The sequence below is a fragment of the Triturus cristatus genome, chromosome 8, assembly GCF_964204655.1.
Source record: "Triturus cristatus chromosome 8, aTriCri1.1, whole genome shotgun sequence".
NCBI lineage: Eukaryota > Metazoa > Chordata > Amphibia > Caudata > Salamandridae > Triturus > Triturus cristatus.
In genome coordinates this window covers 1,537,404,129-1,537,422,996 of record NC_140591.1, presented here as the reverse complement: position 1 = coordinate 1,537,422,996, position 18,868 = coordinate 1,537,404,129, and the positions used below count along the sequence as shown (strand labels likewise).

The 18,868-nt window shown below is 45.5% G+C and overlaps 1 protein-coding gene across 15 annotated transcripts in view; it reads left to right on the top strand.

Moving 5' to 3' along the window:
- Positions 1-18,868, top strand: part of ARAP1 (ArfGAP with RhoGAP domain, ankyrin repeat and PH domain 1) — an 826,919-nt gene that overhangs the window by 270,437 nt on the left and 537,614 nt on the right. For all 15 annotated transcript variants that reach the window (XM_085623389.1, XM_085623384.1, XM_085623387.1 and 12 more), the window contains exon 3: positions 7,716-7,808. The gene's annotated coding sequence lies outside the window, so the exon portion shown is untranslated. The remainder of the gene's footprint in view (positions 1-7,715; positions 7,809-18,868) is intronic.

Here is an 18,868-nt window from a genome sequence, read left to right as displayed (position 1 = left end):
GTGCCAATCAAGGTGGTGGTTAGAGGGCAGACCCTGCGACTTTGCATTGAAGGCATTTTTGGTTGTGATTCATTTGGTATGGAGGTGGCTTCTGCTTGTAATGATCTTTCATCCTGGTCTTTCTTTCAGCATGCTTCTAGAGTGATGATGCTTGTTGCAAGGTCAGCTGTGCTCTCTGACTGCATGTGTAATTTTAGCAACAGATATGTCACTCTTGATAAAATGGTGGGATTTAAATGTAGACTCAGGTTGAAACATACTCGAATTAGAAAAGTCTTTTTTAGCCTTTGTTGATAACATCCACATGACCAGAATGTGCTGCATTGCATAAACTGCATGTTTGTAGCTCTGTAACCCCTTCCAAGCCATTGTGCATCAAACAGGAAGTAGGCAATCACAATCATTGGTAGAGTTTGACTACAATGAGTGATTTCAATATTCTGGTGGCTCAGTGGACTAATGCGTCTACTGCAGGGGCCTGTGTTTGACCTCATGGTCACAGGTTCAGATCCCGGCGGGTCCACTCAGCCTTTCATCCATCTGAGGTCGATAAAATGAGTACCATTGAGTTGGGTAACAACAAACTTCTGTTATTCAGCGCCAAGATACCCGTAGTGGTGACCGTGCGTTTTACAAATACACATGTTGTGTTATGTGCTGTGCTGGAGTGACATTGCACAAATAGACCTCACAAGCTTCCAATCTGAGCTCACTGGAGACTGGCATTTGAGCCATTTGGAGCCCAGTGACTGATGGAACACAAGGACGCGTTGATGCCTGATTTGAGAAGACCCTGTATCTCCTCTGTGCAGAGCATCAGTGCCGCTGGACCCTCTGCTCTGTACCCACCAATCTTGGAAGACTTCTAGTCGTGTGTGGACTGGCACTGCCAAAGCCTACAAATATCCTCTCCTGCCAGGGTAGAGACAGCAAATGTGGTTTCTTCCACACAGTTATCTTCAGAAACTCTTCTTATGAAAACAGACAATTGGACTGTATCTTATATATCAGCTGATTCTGCAAACTGGCAGGCTGAATGCCACATATACTAAGATCATATTTTTAAACATATTTTTGGGCATTTCCAAACTTTCACAAACATAATTCAAAGTACATTTTTAATATAAATGACAGCTTCTGCTTCTGGTGACTGTTGAGTCACTAAAAGCTATGTATTGTGTACTAAAATGGCTAAAATCCAAACTATGTATTGGGTAATTCAGGAAAACCCCATGAAGTGTACAAACACTTGATGGTCTGGCACAGTATCAATAAATATTATTTCTATTCTGGAGCGGATGATCTATAGGGCTGATTGTTTGCTGTACTCTAAGGGCTGGTTTCAGGCCTGGGTGAGCTAAGCTGTCTACAGGACTCCAAATCTATCAAACCTTGAAAGCAGGCCTCTCTTTTGCAGCTTTTTAGTTGTTTATCCTGTGTTCCTTCTGCCCAGTTCAGCTTTGCTTCACTGAGCATTCGGGTTTCCTCCATGTTTCGATGCCGCCCCAGTATAATTGGGGGAACAGTAGGAATACTCTTGCTTTCTTCGGCCCTATCAGTGCACTTCTCAACCCATTCTTTATCTAGAACCCTCCTTTCTACAAACCTTCTGTCTCCTGCATTAGCACCCAGCCACTCCCACCTACCCCTGTCTGTCTCCCTGTGCTTTTCCTTCCAACCACTGAAAATACCCCTGATTGGAGACCATGGTGTGTTCTTCTCTGATCCAGGACCGATTTGAATTTGGTACACACGTCACTTACTCAGATTTACATTAAAAATCTCAGCTGGTGAGGATTCTCTTTCCATTCCACGCGTGTCCATCACCCACAAGGAGTAGGTTAGTACAGATTAGATTAAACGTTGGCTGATCTGACCCAAGCAGATCAATATTCTGATCAATCCAGATGGGGCAACACTTGAAGGAAGAGTTTCCAGCTTCAGCATACTTCCTGAAAGACCCAAAGAATTACTGGAAAACAGAGTTAGATAAATACATTCTGCCTGCTGCTTTCCATATAAGAAGGGTGTGCTTTCTAGTTCTCCCAGGCCTTGGTCAACAAGGCTTTTAGTTGTCCCTGGATCACACTTACAACATGAGAAAAGGCAGCTCATGATCTATCAGAACTTGGCTTGATGGATGTTCTTGGGAACCTTCCCACAGCGTTGGTGAACGCCTGTGAGACCAAACAATGCTGAGCAGATGGGGTGTTGTGAGTAAAAGGTAGACGAAGGAGAGGCTTAAAAAGAAGAGGAGAGACTTAATATAAAGTTGGCAACAAGAGATATGGATTGTTGGGAAGAATGTAGAAAGCTTTGTGTTGTATTGTAGCATTTGTATAGCGCCCACTATCCGTGTGTGGGGTGCTGCTCCTCTTACATCCTCGCAGATAGCAAGCTACGGTGTGTGGTGGAAGGGTGCCGTATTTATTTTGAGCCTATGTGCGCAGTGTTTTAATTTTGTGTGGGATGACCACCGAGGTGCAGGTATCGTGTTATGGGATGCTCTGTCTGGTGGTGTGATGGGTGAGGGGGTTTGTGAGAGATAAACACGCAACTTTTCACGTCAATAAAGACTATAATATATAGGTAGCTACACCGCAGCGGGAGGCTCTCTGTGTGTACACCCAAAAAGAGGGGGTAATCAGAAAAGTCCCAGTAATACACATGCAACATGCGCCAGGCGGAGATGGTGTGGAATGAGTAAAATGATAAGGAAGGGCAAGCATTGGAATTGGTGATTTGAGTCGCCGCCATGCACTTTTTTTTTGGACAAGAATACTCTCTAGTGCTGAACAAATACACCCAATGAACAAGGAGGAAAGTGGAGGAGCAATGAAGGTTGACAACCGGAGCAGAAACTACAACCTTCAAAGGCCCAGGTTCAACATACTCCTGCGAGGCCACATGAAGCCAGAATTGTGAAGGCTCGCGCGGGATCTCTTGTGACGCCCAGCAGAGTCCTGGCCGGTTACCGCGAAGGCTCGCGCGGGATCTCTTGTGACGCCCAGCAGAGTCCCGGCCGGTTACCGCGAAGGCTTGCGCGGGATCTCTTGTGCTGCCTAGCAGAGTCCTGGCCGGTTACCGCGGAGTATTCTTCTACCCAACTCTTAGAGGGACCATCAGATGAAGGATGCCACAAAAGGTCTCCATCCTCCGGCGGACATACACAGAGCAGCATTCTACAGTGCTCACCACTAGTGATCATTAAGAGACTCAGGACTGAGTTCAGAGAACTCTTTTACTCTTCACTGGACGGCCCGTTAGAGCTCAGTGTGAGTAGTGCCTAACCCCGTGCAGACAGCTTGCACCGCACAGGCAGAGGCATTCTTTGCGCCAGCACGTGCGTTCGCGTCAGTGTGAGCCGTGCCTAACCCCATGCAGACAGCTTGCACCGCACAGGCAGAGGCATTCTTTGCACCAGCATGTGTGTTCGCGATCAAAGGTTATCTGTCTCGCAGAAAAAGTTAGGCTTTCCTTTTCTGATCCGGACCTAGGCCATGAGTTAGAGTTCGGTGGTAGCTGAAAGACCTCCGATTGTTGAAGGGAATGCTAAATCCAGAGTAGAATCCACCAGCGGAATCCTCAATCATAAGGAGGGTATAGGGAAGGAAATGCAACTAGTGAATGCAAGTCTGTGTTTGCTGTTTCCTCTTGACATTAGACTGTTTTCAGTTACCATCAAACTCTAAACCAGGTCCCAGGTCATTCTTCCAGCCGGAGACCAACACTGCGCCTGCTGGAGACGGACAGCTGTAAGTCTCTGAATAAGAGAACAGGGCCCTCTGTGGACCAGTGGTCCCTTGGTGAGCTAGCCGAGCCCAGAAAATTGGCATCATGCGCCAAGTGTCAAGGCCAAAAACAAACGGCAAGGTGAGCGGAGTGCTGCTGGCAATGAGTGCATGCTGGGGGGCTACAAAATGTCCGGAGGCTGACTACAACAGTGTGCCTCATCTCAGCAGTGGCAGCTGCTAAGAAACGGGGTGGAGTGGTTGAAAAAAAAAATCACTTACCTGGTTACTGCCGCCGCCTCTCCTCTGTCCTCTCCTCTTCCTCCTGACTCCCGGAAGCAGGAAGCTCCCAGGTTTCCCTAAGCCAATCACGACGCTGCTGTCACCAGCATGACAGCAGTGTCATGATTGGTCTGAGCAGTCTGTTTAGCCGCTCAGGCAGTGCCTGTGAGCCTTGGGGCAGTTCACCTTTCTGACACAGCTGGGTGGCAAAATGCTAAGCGCGCATACCACTCCTCCTCCTGTGAACGAGCCCAGCCCCACCCCAACCTGGCTCTGTGCAGATAAATTAAATGATAATTGCAATGTGTTATCATTTTATTTTTCCTTATTTCTGAGAGCAGTGGGGCGACGCTCCTCCGGAGCCGCCCCTGAAGTTCAGGATCAGACCTTGTAATTCACAAAGTCTATTCACTGTCCCACGAAAGCATGTGGCAGAGAACTGTCTGTGCCAGATCCAATCTCAGAGCCAAACCCTGCAGTTATCAAAGCCAGCAGACACTTCTTGGCAAATATCAGAGAATGCAGACCTCATATTTTTCCTTCATTGTAACAAACCTATTTCTCTATGTGTCCCAGGTTGGTTAGACACATTAAGTTGTTCACTATTACATGTGTCTCGGTGGTGGGGTTCGCGTGGAGCAGCCGTGCACCTAGTAAAGCACCTGTGGCCGTTGCAGCCGTGAGGATGGGCTTGCCCCTGGAGTCACCCACAGCCCATCTGCTGATGGCCAGGTGACAGTGAGATGTCCTTCCTCCAGGTGGATCAGGGGCAGCCAGCTGTATCCAGTGGCCCCTGTCTGCAACAGGGCATATGAAGAAGCCCACATTCCAAGGGATGACTGTCATTTTGAAATCCCTGGATCACCACATGGACTCTAATACAAACATCGCAGATTTATGCACGTGCTTCACAGAAATATAGGAAGGTTTATTGTAATGAAACAACTTTTAATGCACACTACAATCATCAATTTTCTATAAAATGCATCAGCAGTATAGTTAATGTTGTCATTACCAATCTTTCGATGGTAGGAAGAACATTACTGTGGGTAGTTCCTGACAAAAAGGTGTTTTTTAAAAACCAAAAACGCAGTCCTTCCCGCATGTAGACAGGCCTGTAAGTAGTCACCCGTGGTAGGTAAGTCGCGGTCTAGCACATGATCCTCCCACGGTCCGTCATGTGAGGCCTGTCCTGCATCCGATGGTTTGATCCATGATCTAAAGTGAATGTACTCAACACTTAGCAGACATCTTACATGGAGGTGCAGCCTACTCTGACAGGTTTCTGTGATTGATGTGCAGCTGTGAAAGAATTACTGACCCTTATTTAGGATAATTCATGCACGTCACAGGAACGTTGGACATAAAACTAAACAAAGAAACTGAGAGCTCAAAACTAATGTAAATATTGATATAATTAAACAAAAACAGTAGCCTTTCGCTGGCCAGTTGCCATTTGTACCAGAAGATGGCCTGCCCTATTTGCAAAAATGCCATGGTTCACTGCCTGCCATGTCTTGGGGTTTGGTTTTTAAAAGACAAAAAAGTCCGTATCCCTGTTGCGCCGGGAGTTTTCTCGCGGCACGTAGGGCACATTGTACTTTTTTCCTGCCTGTGAAAGGTTTTCCAACAGAGGAGCCCGCTAAGGCTCCACTGACAGCAACAAAGCCTTCGTTCACCTCGTAAAGGAGGCTGTGTGATGGAGCAGTTACACACCACTTCTAAATGGGACCCGAACTGTTTTCATCCTAAAATCATCGCTGGTGCTAAATATATTTTTGTTGTTATAAATTCCTCTTTGTCTTTTTTTTAGGTCTTGCCTAGCAAACAGCACATGCTATTTGTTTGCGAAGACCTATTGTTAACTTTCAGTGAGCTTAGAACCTGGCTTACCATTGGTTGGCTTTATTGTCACTCTAATTTTCTTGCTTCTTATTTAATGACTTGCCTTTCTCTTCTTGTGTTTATCCCTCTCTTGTAGTATAGACTCTTTACAATCCGTTTAATTGTCTGACTTGTATGATTCCTCTGCTCACATGTTGGGACCTACTTTTTTATTTTCCATTCAGCCCTTCGTGAAAGTGCATGTGTTTTCTAGCTCTCTCCCTTGTGTGCTGCTTCTCCTCTCAAATACCTGTCCCGCATGTTGTGTTGCTCCCCATCTGTCCTGGTTTGTCTGTAAGAGCAGAGCAGGGTGGAAATGCGGCCCAGTGAGTAGCACTTCTGACCTTGGACCCTGGGGACCCAGGTTCATATCCGGGATTCTGAGCTATCCGTAGCATAGTGTGAATCTCCCCGTACCTAAAACTTTTATGTACGAAATGTATTCGTGAAATACCTACTTGACATACATCATCAATCATAGGCTCCCAGCCCCTCCATTTAATGTACAGTGCTCTGTGCTTCCTAGCGAGGTTTGTGCTAAATAAAATACCAATACATACATACAGCAACAGGGATGTTTGTGCTGGGTATGGCTGAAGAGTAGACTTTAAGGGTTGTTCTTGTTTTATGTTCTGCTTTCCACATATTGCATGAAAGCACATGCTTAAGGGCCATATGTTGCCCTCACAGCTGGCATCTGAGACAGAAGGCTACACAGTGTGACACTTCTGGAGGCCCAAAAATCTGTTCCTTCAGCCACTACAGAGGACCCAACTGGCTGAATCCTTTGGAAAATAAATGAGTTCTTGGCAAACCTTTTCCTTTACATTCCAACACTTCCTTATTCTGTACAAAAGTTTCATGAGTGAAGAATTAACCATGCCATTTATTAACACATTAAATTTCAGACACTATAAGGTAAGTGTTTGCTTTTTCTCCAGTATTTTGAAATATTTCTTCTTTTACTTTTTTAAACAGTACTTTGCCGATAAACTTTGGGGAAGCCAACAGCGCGACTCTCGCATTATAAAGACGAGACTTGCTGGCTTTGCTTAGGCTTATTTAGAGGTGGGGCTGGAGAGACAGAGTTGACACACCTCTCTTAAGTTCTTCCTCCTCCCTTTCTCCTTACAAGCCCATCCCTCGCACACAAACTACACTCTGACCCCTCTTTTCTTAAATTTCTGATTTTTTTAACTGTGGTTGTTCATCACTTCTGTTGGTAGGCCTATAAACTATTGTGCTTCTCATGCCAAAATAGAGATATACTTTGCCTTTGGTCTACGGTGAGCATGTCTTACAACCTAAAAAATTGAACATTTCACAAAAAATAAAGGTGGAACTCAATTTTCACATTGACCAAAAGGTGCAGAATGCTTTTAAAGACTGTGTCACCAAGGTAGAAAACACAGACACCGAAGCACTAAGGCGAATAAATACTTTTACAATTAATGTAATAAGTGATAATCAGTGATCAAAAACCGGCACGCTTGGTCACCATACTTTGGTCACAAACATTGATCGACGTTTCCAGGGTGATGTTTGTTAGGTTTAAGTTTACAAATGTTGTTTTCACATTATTTTAAAATCTGATAGCAGTTTCAGTTTGGCGACTTCTCATTTGTGTGGCGGAAGTCTTCACTTCCCTAAGATAGCGCGCCTGGCACGTGAGCGTGCTCGGGCGGGGAAAGGTTTCACCATTTGTTAACGACTCGGCACCAGGGGCGCTGGCGCTCCGCGTTTCACCCATTGCTAATTGTGTGTCTTTTAAATGCGAACCCGGCTTTCGGAAGCACTAAATGCACATTTTGTCTTTAGGTCTGTTGCCTTGACAACACAATCCATTCGAAGCATCCATGGAAATGAAAGAAACGAGGATACTTGGACGATGAGAGTGGCGCGTGGATGACGGTAAATATGAAAGAACTTGTGTGTCCATTCATGGTTTACGTGTTGTTGGAGTCTTTTGCAGCCTTTCCACGCGCCAGGGCAACTTTTAAAGGCTTCAGTGGAGTTCAGCCACAAAGGAGATGTTTTTGTTTTACACATAGACTGGTGCTGCGCCCGATTCACACAGTTATTTGCACACATACGCGGAGTTGTTGCGCCTAGAAGCAAGGTGCCAGCAGGGCAGTTGCTCAGACAGCCCTTGTGCCAGGGGCAGGTTGGGTGCCACAGTGTGTTCCCCCCTGCACCTCTCCTTAGTGCACAGAGAAGCATTTACGAGTGGAAATTCCACTTCCTGCTACAAAGTTAATGAAGTCGTAAATGGATTCATTCATAAGTGTAATTACTAGTGTGGTATAATTGTACCTGGCAGTGAATGCCACAGGGGCGGCTAGTGGGCGTTTTAGCGTGGGAGCACCTGTAGAAATTGGTGCACGACAACAGACTCTCACGCATGTGCAGTGCTTAATTTGTGAAAGAATTAGTGCCGGCGGCCAAAGTTTTGCTCAGAAGCGCACAACTGACGTAATCAAAAATTGGGGCTCCAGATGCAAAGGCTGCGATGTCTTGATTCCTATCTGCAGGATGCGTGTTTTCAAATACCCGTCCTGCAGTGCCTCGTCCGTTATCTGCTGTTCAAGGTGGGCCATGAGCACTTTCAGTTTGTTGTGATTCCTTTCGGCGGTACCAGCGCCCCTCAGGTGTGCATGAAAATGAGGGCGGTAGCATACGTGCCAACACACACGGTGCCACCGTGTGACGCACAATATCGGCTCCCATCACACGGTCTCCCAGTGAGGAGTTTATATCACAGAGTGGCAGGAAAAACCAGCTGATAACCACTATAAAGAGTGGTTTTCCAGGTTGTTTTCCGAGACTTTGAACTGCAGACGTCCATTAAATGGTGTGAAAAAACCCCAGGACATCGGCACCAGCCTCATCAAGCTACTTTTTTTGGGGGGGAGGAGGGAGGCTTGGGGGTGGGGTTCAAAAGTGCCTTGTAGATACTTCTCGGCACGAGGCCCTGCCACCCTTCAAGGCTCCGCCCCTTCCTCACACAGTGAGATTGTTCTTCAAGTTGGTAGGTATGCGGTAGTCACGACCCACCTACAGAGGTCAGAGTTTCCAGTGTTCCCATAGCTCGATGACTGGCTGCTGAAGGCAGGCTCGGCACAGGCTCTGACCTCCAGACGGCCAATGAACCTCTTGACATCGCTGGGGTTCACTATCAGTGAGCCAAAGTTCCACCTGACTCCTTTGCGGAGGCTTCAATTCATTGGAGCAATCCTGGACACAGTGAAGCTCAGGACTCCCTCCCTCGCTACGAGTCCAGGACATTTGGGCTACATACTTGATGTTTCAGGCTTCATCCTGGATCACGGTACGAGCAGCTCTGAGGCTTCGTGGCCTCTTAGGCTCCTGCACCCCCTCGTCAGCAATGCCGGTGGCAGATGTGGGCTCTACAATGGGACTTGAAGTTCCAAAGGACCCAGCTTCAGTGCAGTCTGACCGAAGTTATCCATGTCTCGGAGGAGACAGCTCAAATAATGCTGTGGTGTCTGTTTGAGTGCAATTGGTCCAGTGGCAGACCCTTCTATGTTCCCCCTCAAGGTAGACAGTGATGACAGACACGTCTCGGCTGGGGGGGTCACTTGGGAAAGGTGGATAACAGGGGACCCTGGTCTTCGGTGGAGGGCCGGCTTCACATCAGCATGATGGAGTTGTAGCCCATCTGTCTAACTCTGAAGGCCTTCCTGCCATCCATCAAGGACAAGCTTGTGCCTTATGGACACTATTGTGTAGTATTGTAACAAGCAGGCCGGGTGAGGTCCTGAGTCTTGAGTCAGGAGGCTCTGCCTTTTTGGAGGCGGCTGGAATGTCAGGGCTTTTTCATGATCACAAACCAACTGGCCGGGTCCCTGAATACCAAAGCAGATGAACTAAGCAGGCGGTGTCTGGCAGATTATGATTGGCGTCTACATCCCGAGGTGGCACAGGGCATCTTCCGAGAGTTGTGAGAACCCAGGCTAGATTTCTTTGCTACTGTTGAGAATGCGCAATGCCAAATATTTTGTGCCTTAGAGATTTTGTAAAAACAAGATGCGTTCCAGCTAAACTGGAACAAAGGACTCGTGCACGCCTTCCTGCCCCGTCCCTCCTTTCCATAGTTCTAGGGTAGATCAGGAATGACCGGGACCAATTTATCAAAGAGGCTCCAGACTGGGCCAAGAGAGTTTAGTACCTGGACATTCTGGGCATGAGCATTTGCCATCTGATCAGAGGACCCCCTGTCTGAGCAACACGCCAGGGTCCTCTGTCCAAATCTGCTCAGTCGACACCTGTTTTCCTGGACATTGAGCTGCATTTGAACTGTAGCTTGGAGTGGTGGACGTCAACCCTGCCCCCCGGCGCCCTTTCATGAAGTTAATTTATGCTGGGCACTGGGGTAATGTTGAGGCCCAATGTGGCATTCGCAAACTGACCCTTTACAAGCAAATCTGTTGGATGTTCTTTTGTTTTATCTTTGCCTCCGCCGGGCCCAGCAGAGGGCACTATGGTAGGGTTTTGGTCAGCCCTTTCAGCCTTTCTGTGTCTGCCGGACTAGTCCTATTGTTTAAATCACCTATGGTGATGAGATTTAAAAAAGACTTAACACACACACATATTCCATCCCAAGTTTGTGATGCCACAGTGGGACCTTAACTTGGGTTTGATGTTTCTTATGTGTTTACCTTATGACCCAATACATAGGTGCTAGCTGCATCTCCTGACTTTGAAGACCATCTTTCTACATTGCGATTACGTCAGCTCTTCGCCTGAGTGAACTTCAGACACGTATAGTGCCGCTGTCATACACCACCTTTTTCCTAGACAAGTAGGTGCAGATTAGTCGGGCGGTATTCTTGCCAAAAGTCATGTCTCCCTTCCACGTTGGGCTCTCCGCCTGTGTTCTTTCCTCCCCCTCAATCCTCAAAACTGGAGGAGAGGGGGAGCTTTTACATTTATTGTACCAAGGACCATTGAGAGGAGGATCAACGTTTTGTGGGGTTCACCAGAGCAAAGAAAGGCTGTGCAGAAGAGAACCCTATGGAGTTTGGGTAGTCCTCAGTGTTACGATGTGTTATGCACTCGCCAATCAGCAACCTCCAGAAGGTCCATTCCACCAGGGCTAAGGCTGCTACCCCTGTGTACTGGCATGCAAAGTGCTTGTTCTTGACATCTGCCAGGCGTTGAGGCAGGCATTACAGCACTATGTTATACTATGGTATATGTATTTGTATAGTGCTCTATCAACTGTGAGGGTATACTGATACTCTGAGGGTGAGTGAGGCTAGCCCTGTAGGGACTTACTCAAGGAGCCAAGTCTTCAGCTTCTTGCAAAACTCAAGAAGAGAGGAGGAGGCTGTGATGTGGTGTGGGAGGTTATTCCTAACAGCGATGTATGCAAAAGCCTGACCCCCTGATCATTTTTTTGTGTGTGCGGGGGACGTGCGTCCGTCAGAGTCCGGCTGAGCTGTATTGCTGGAGGATTGGTGTTAGTGTATGTGGCTTTTCAGGTAGGCTGGGCCTGTGTTGTACAGTGTTTTGTATGTGTGAGTGAGGAGCATGGGCTGTGTGCGCTTATGTATGAGGAGACAGTGGAGCTCCCTCAGGTGAGATGTGATACGGGACTGACGTGTGTGGTTGATGTCAAGTCTGGCCACTGGACGGCCTGTAGCCTTTTCATGAGTTGCTTGGTAAATCCTGCATAAAGGGAGTTCCCATAGTCTAGTCTGCAGGTGATGAGAGCTTGGGTGACTGGCTCTCTAGTGTTGTTTGGCAGCACTTGTACGACAAGGCATCTTTTCCGAAAATCACAACTTCGGGCTCGTCAGTGTTCAGCTTGAGGCAGTGGGTCTTCATACAGGTGGCCACTTCAGTCATGCAGGTGTTGAAGTTGTTCTTTGTGCTGGGTGCTTTGTTTTGAGAGGTGCAGTATATTGCATGTTGTTGGCGTAGATGAGCTTGTTGTGTGCTCAGATGTCATGTCGATGTTAAAGAAGGTTGGGCTGATTGAGGAGCCCTGAGGAACTTTGCAAGTGAAGTCCCAGGGTTTTGAAGAGTAAGGCGGCATGTTGCCTGTCTCGGGTCTTCAGTAAGGAATGTGAAGATACTTTGGAGGGCGGGTCTTTGGATCTCAGTCTCATTTAGTCATTTTATCAGGATGGGGTGGGAGATTGTGTCGAAGGCTGCTGAGAGGTCAAGTAGAATGAGAGCCACGGTTTCTACTTTTTCCAGGATCATCCATATGCTGTCTGTTGCTGAGAAGAGAGCTGTCTCGGTGCTGTGGCTGGGTCTGAATTCTACCTGCGTGGCATAGAGGAACTGGTGATTGTCAATGTGGTGAGCGAGACGTCTGTTGATGGCTTTTTCCAGGGCCTTGCTGGGTATGATAATAGGGAGATCGATGTGTGGTTTGTGAGCTTAGCAGGGTCTGTTAAGGGCTTCTTCAGGGGAGCATTGATAGCTGCATACTTCCAGGCCTCCCGGAAGGGGACTGTGTTGATGGAGGTATTGAGGATGGAGGTGAGGGCTTCGCTGATAGAGGCTTAGCCTTTCTTGAAGGCCTGGTGGGGGCAGGGGCTGCCGGGACCCCAGAGTGAATGGTCTTCAGGATTGTTGTGGTTTCTTCTATGATGATGGTGTTCCATGTGTTAAGGGTCTTTCCTTTGTCTGTTATTAGCAGGCTAGTTACCAGGTCGCTGTGGTCCAGTTGCAGGTCGAAGTTGTCGTGTATGGCTTGATTGAGAGGTTGGTACACAGTTCATTAAGGGGGATAATGTTGCTGGTGGTTGGTGTGATGAAGTGCTTGATGATTATGAAAATGCATTTGCTGCTATTGGAGCTGATGTCCATGCGTTAAACTAGGGCCTGCCTCTTAGTTTTCCCTATTGGCTGGTGGTAGCGCAACAGGGCGGATTTGATGTTTTCTTGACCGGCTTAACCACTTCGCCGCGGGGGTAATACCCCACGGCGCGGGGGGAGCGCGCACAGGCGGGGAATCAATCGCACGTGGACGGGCCGCGGCCGTTATGACGAGCCCTGCTCGTCATGAGCACAGCTCCACTGTGCCTCATGACGAGCTGGGCTCGTCATGAGCACGCAAGCGATTAACCCCTCTATTCTAGTTGCTTACAGTGCTGCTTGGTCATTCTGAGTTTTTCTGTGTACCAGCCAGCCTACGTTTGTGTTGTTGCTGATTGGCTTCGTTGGCGAGGGGCCATCATATTGGCACAGGCAGTGATCCAGTTGTTAAAGTAGTTGATGTCCTTTGCTAGGTTGTCTGTGTGTTCTGGTTGGTTCTTGTGGAGGGCGGAAGCCTAATCCATCTCTGATGTGCTATTCCAACTATGGCTGGCTGCAAGCTGGGCCTGCCATAGTTGGTCATCTTTGGTGAGGGATGTTGATTTTGAAGCTGACAATGGTGTGGTCGGAACAGGGGGTTAGTGTGGGTGTGTTTACCGTGATGTCATTGAATGAGGTGAAGACTGGGTTCCAGGATGTGTCTTGCAGCGTGAGTGGGGCTGGAGATATAATGGGTGAGTCAGAGGCTTCCGAGGAGTGTGGCATAGGTGGGGTCGTTCAGGTCTTCTAGGTGAAACTTAAGGTCTGCTACGAAGACGTAAGAGCTGCATTCAATGACTAGGGGAGCGAAGAAGTCCACAATGTTATTGATGAAGTTGTGTGGGTCCTGAGGATTGGTAGACCAACGTTCCGCCAAATTAAAGTTGGCTGTGATTCGCAGTTAAAAGTTGAGGTATTCCTTGATGCTCAACTTCCATGAAGTTGGCTCTGGTCTCAGTGGAAGTGGTACAGCTGATGGAGTCCTAGAGGATGATGGCTATCCCTCCCCTCATACCTATACCTAGACCTCAAACGTAAAGCCAGTGGAAGCAAGAGGAGGAATTAAAACCACTTGACTGCAATTTTGTAGACAAACGTTCAGACAATCCAACGCTAAAGTCACTCCATTCTGTGCAGTCCCTAAGGAGGCGTCCCCACATTTTCTCTTCAGTATGTACTTGGACCCATGTTTGAGCTCTACGATATGCTGACAACACACAGCTTTTTGTCAACATTTTCAAGGATTGCTTTTAGTTAAAAGACTGGAGACCGGGACTTTTAATTGCTGGATAGTTTTCTGAAATGTAATAGTTCCAAAACAGAACTCAAAATGTTTTGGACTTAAAGGTACCAAATTATTAACTTTTTACTCTACGTCTCATTTTCAAAGCATTTTTGCAGTCTTAAGTAATGTAAAAAATCTTGGCTTTACTTTTCACTGTGAACTTTCTTTCCAAATCCAGATTGGCGCAGTTTTGGGAGATATTTCCATGGGTTGAAGGTTCTAAAACCCATTTTCTATTCCAAACACGTGGATCTCTAGTGACAGGAGCTGCCATGAACACCAACATTGATGATTGCAACTCTGTTTGCACCGCACTTCTCTTTTCGCAAATACAGCATCTTCAGAGAATGCAAAATGCTGCCATTCATATCATTTCTGGGATAAGCAAAAGACATCATATTTCACATTTTCCCCCTATCAAATATTGTACCGTTTTCATGTTAGGCTGGCTAGTTTGACATGCCTACGTAACACCGCCCCTAACTGTTTGTCTCAAAGAATCTCAATGTACCATCCAAGCAGGGTTGTTTATCACAATGTTGTAGTTAGATATATTTTCTGATATAAATATTGTCTCCTTAATTTTATTTGCAAAAATGTTTTCCTTCTTGATTACATTTTTTTATTATTACCTCCAATGGAGCAAAATTTTTGTTAACAACATTTTATTCGTATTATAAAGGTATATTGCAGACTATCATATGTAAACCCTATTCATATAACTTTTGTATCTTGAGGGATAGTTTGTGTAAAGGACCCAACCTCAGGATTGACACTATCAATTAATTTATCGGGCTCAACGCAACCGTTACTTTGGTGAGCCAGGGCTGCCACTCCCGGGTGTTCTTTCCATGGGGTGATCAGTAGAGCGTCCCCAGTTATACCTCCTGTTCCTGAACCTCCTTCCCCGGACCCCATATTTTGTTGAATTTCTTTGGACATCCTTGTGCTTGACAAACAGTTCCTTCCGTCAGCATACACTATTCCATATTTCGTGTCCATTGGGTTGTCCGGGGTGCCGTCTTGCTTCCCTAGAGCTGTATAATGTCCCTCCTGACCATCATTAAAAGTGTATTACTAAGCAAGAGGGAAAGCGGAGGTAACGTCTGCTCTCCCCACATCCTACAGTATACAAAATGGAGTCCAAACTGAGGTGACATGGTCTGCAAAATAACAATGGATTGGGATGCGCCCCAGTGAGTACTAGTGACTGAGATTAATTCAAACATTCCATCCATCACTTTTTTGTATATTTTGGTATGTCTCCCTAAGTGGTACCGGTATGCCCAGACTTGGGTCCCATGCATACTGTCACTGGAACCAAGCTGTACCCGGCTCATGAACCCATAACTAGGGTGAAACAGATCCTGGGCCGATTGTGTCCCGGTTCAGAGACGACCTGGCTTGGCAGTTTGGGCTGGACTGTTCCGATTGGAGCAGGTTCAAGTCTGATTTGCATATAGCTGGGTCCAAACTGAGGTGAAATGGTGTGCAAAAAACCAATGGATTGGGATGCGGCCCGAGCAATTACCAGCGACTGAGATTAATACAAGCTTTCGTTCAGTCACTTTTTTGTATATTTTAGTGAGTCTCCCCACAGACCTAGACATATCACCTGCCCCGATAGCCCAACTGGCTGCCTCTCTGCCTTCTCTAAGTATCCACATATGGTGTGCCAAAAGGCCCCCAATCTTGGGCACTCTGAAAAGGTATGTATCAAGGTCCCTTTCTTCTTACATCCGCCCATAAGCAGCTATAGTTGAGGAGTCTTCTCATTTTATAGACTCTGATTCTCATGTAATATGCCCCATGAAGTATCCTGAGTTGAATTAGGCGGACACCTGCCCTAATTGCGACCTTCCTCTGGTTTGTGCATGCTTCCCTCCCAGTCCACCTCCTCACTTACACCTAAGTCCTGTTTCCACTTTCCTTATAACCTGTCCATGGACTTTAAGCAGTTCCAGGTCAGTGTTGTGTACATTTGTGAGACTGCATGTCGGTGTAGTGGGGCCGCTAATATTCAGTATTCAAGTGGGGTTTCTGAAGCTAACTCTTCAAGGTGTGCAGTGTGGCCATATAGGGTAGACCCAATTTATAAAGCGCGTGCACAGCTAGGTGTTTATTGAAGTTGTTGAATTGTGCGCAAATTGTTCCGTGCTCCTGGGTGTCGCTTCTCTGAGTAGAAGTGCATGCGAAATGAATCTAAGGTAGCTGACCCTGAGTAGGGTGAGTCCCCAGGGCACTGGGGTAAAGTGTATCTTTGAAGTTTTAATAAAGTTGCTTAGACTTTCAATTGGATAAACGTTCGTTTATTTCATCACGACGTTTGTATTCGTTTATATCTTCTTTAGAAAATCGAAGATGCAGTGTTAAACAAGTGCCACGATATTACAAATCCCAATGCATTTCGGCTATATTTTAGCCTTCATCAGGGGTTTTTTCTGAAAAAAACGAGATATGTGTGCCGTTTTAGTATATGGCTGTATCGGTATATAAGACATGTGGGTGAATGGTGTATCCAGATAATGAAGAAATCGGGTGCTGTGCCGTTTACATGCGTGCTCTATTTCGTGCTTATTGGATGTGGTAACGGGGGTGAAAGTAATTGTGCCCTGCGGCAGGGCACAATTACTTTCACCCCAGTTACCACATCCAATAAGCACGAAATAGAGCACGCATGTAAACGGCAGAGCACCCGATTTCTTCACTATCTGGATACACCATTCACCCACATGTCTTATATACCGATACAGCCATATACTAAAACGGCACACATATCTCGTTTTTTTCAGAAAAAACCCCTGATGAAGGCTAAAATATAGCCGAAATGCATTGGGATTTGTAATATCGTGGCGCTTGTTTAACACTGCATCTTCGATTTTCTAAAGAAGATATAAACGAATACAAACGTCGTGATGAAATAAACGAACGTTTATCCAATTGAAAGTCTAAGCAACTTTATTAAAACTTCAAAGATACACTTTACCCCAGTGCCCTGGGGACTCACCCTACTCAGGGTCAGCTACCTCATATAGGGTAGACCTCACCTGCAGGTATCGAAATCTCTGGGACCCTGCTAGCTCATATCGCATCTGGAGTTCCTCCTTGAAGATTCTAATCGGATCCCTCCAGATTTTTATGCCAGAACACTGTATAGTTGTCAGATAATATTTTGACTAATATATTTTTACCTTACCCCACAAACAGGGCACTTCGGTTCAGATTACGAGTTGCGCAACGCAAATTTCCACGTGGTTTCATGCATTGATTTCAGTCGGTACAATTAGACTCTTTCCACGTGCGATCTTTCTGCACTCAGAATTATCAGTAAATACCCATGTGGACATGTCAGATGTGGAAAAGCTGGTTGAATTCCTGTGTAGCAAATCCACATGTGGAAAACGGTGAAATTATTGTGTTGTAAATCCACATGCAGGACATTTGCATGCGGAAAATGGGTAAAAATACCCAGTGGTAATTGTGCATTGCGAAAAAATTTAAATTGCAAGTTGCTGGATAATAATCCACTTACCATGAGGAAATGGCACCAAACAGCTCCTACTGCTCGTATCAGGTGGTATTTGTTTGAATTTTTAAACAAAAAAGAGAGGGGCTCAATATAAACCAAAAGGAAATAGAGCACCAAATAACTGCAAAGTAAACACATTTTTTTTCCTTTTGGAGAAGACACTATTCAGGTAATTCACTCACTCTATTCAATCAGAATCCTCAATATGAGGTCTAAACTAATCACTCCAACTGATGAAACACTTACACACAAAAAAACAATTATGTCAAAGCAAGCTATTTATTTGCATCATAAAATATTTTCATAGAAATATGATTAGTATAAAATATACATTTCATTTTTATAAAAAGCAAAAACAATTAAAAACATTTTAGCATATAATTATGCAGGAGAAAAAGGATAAAAGACAATACACTTTGTCATATCATAGTTAATTCAGACCCCTTATGGGCAACATCGAATAGGGATTCGCTTCCCTATTTCAAGTAGTTTGTATGCCCCTGCCGTATTTAACACATGCACAATGCGTCGACGCGTTTCGGAGGCTTTCGCTGTTTGTAGCCTCCTTCTTCAGGACAATAACTATTTGTTTCTCCTTATCCAAAAATAGTCACCTAATACAGAAATAAAGCATTTTTTTTACATATAAAATAAAACATATTCTCTACATACAGCATTACTCTAATTCCTATTACATCTCTTTTACATACACTATGGACATCATTAACTTTGGGGAAACAACAATTTTGTCCTTAATGTACATATGTAACTACAAGACTCTTCAAATAAACACAAAAGAGGTATGCTTTTCAACCTGCCCAGTCTTTTATTTAAAAAAACGTGTTTTACATTGTAAGTGTTTCCATCTCATCCATCCATAATGCGCCTTCTTAGCACTCTCACATCTCATCCATTATTGTGAAGTACTTTTGTACCATTCAATCGATCATTGATAATTACTGAATAACTCACCTGTGCAAACGCACTAGAGTGACTTGTTTATTGGGTTAAAATCTTGAGTGAGATTATCTCAGTATTTCACAGTTCCCCAAGCTGTCAAGAAATATAATAATATTTTAGAACAGTCAGTTGATTATCAGGGGAATAAACTCCCTGATTAGGAATCAGTTATCTGATTTCCAGTTTAAACTTATTACTTTTATTATTATTATTAATTTTATTGTAAGTCTATCCAGTACCTATAGGATCACTCATGGGTGTAGACACATAGGGTTCTTTATTGCGTGACTTTATGTCATTAGATCATAGAGCAACTCTCTGTGCCGTTAGATTTATTCCTGTTGGGAGAGAGGTTCATTTAACTTC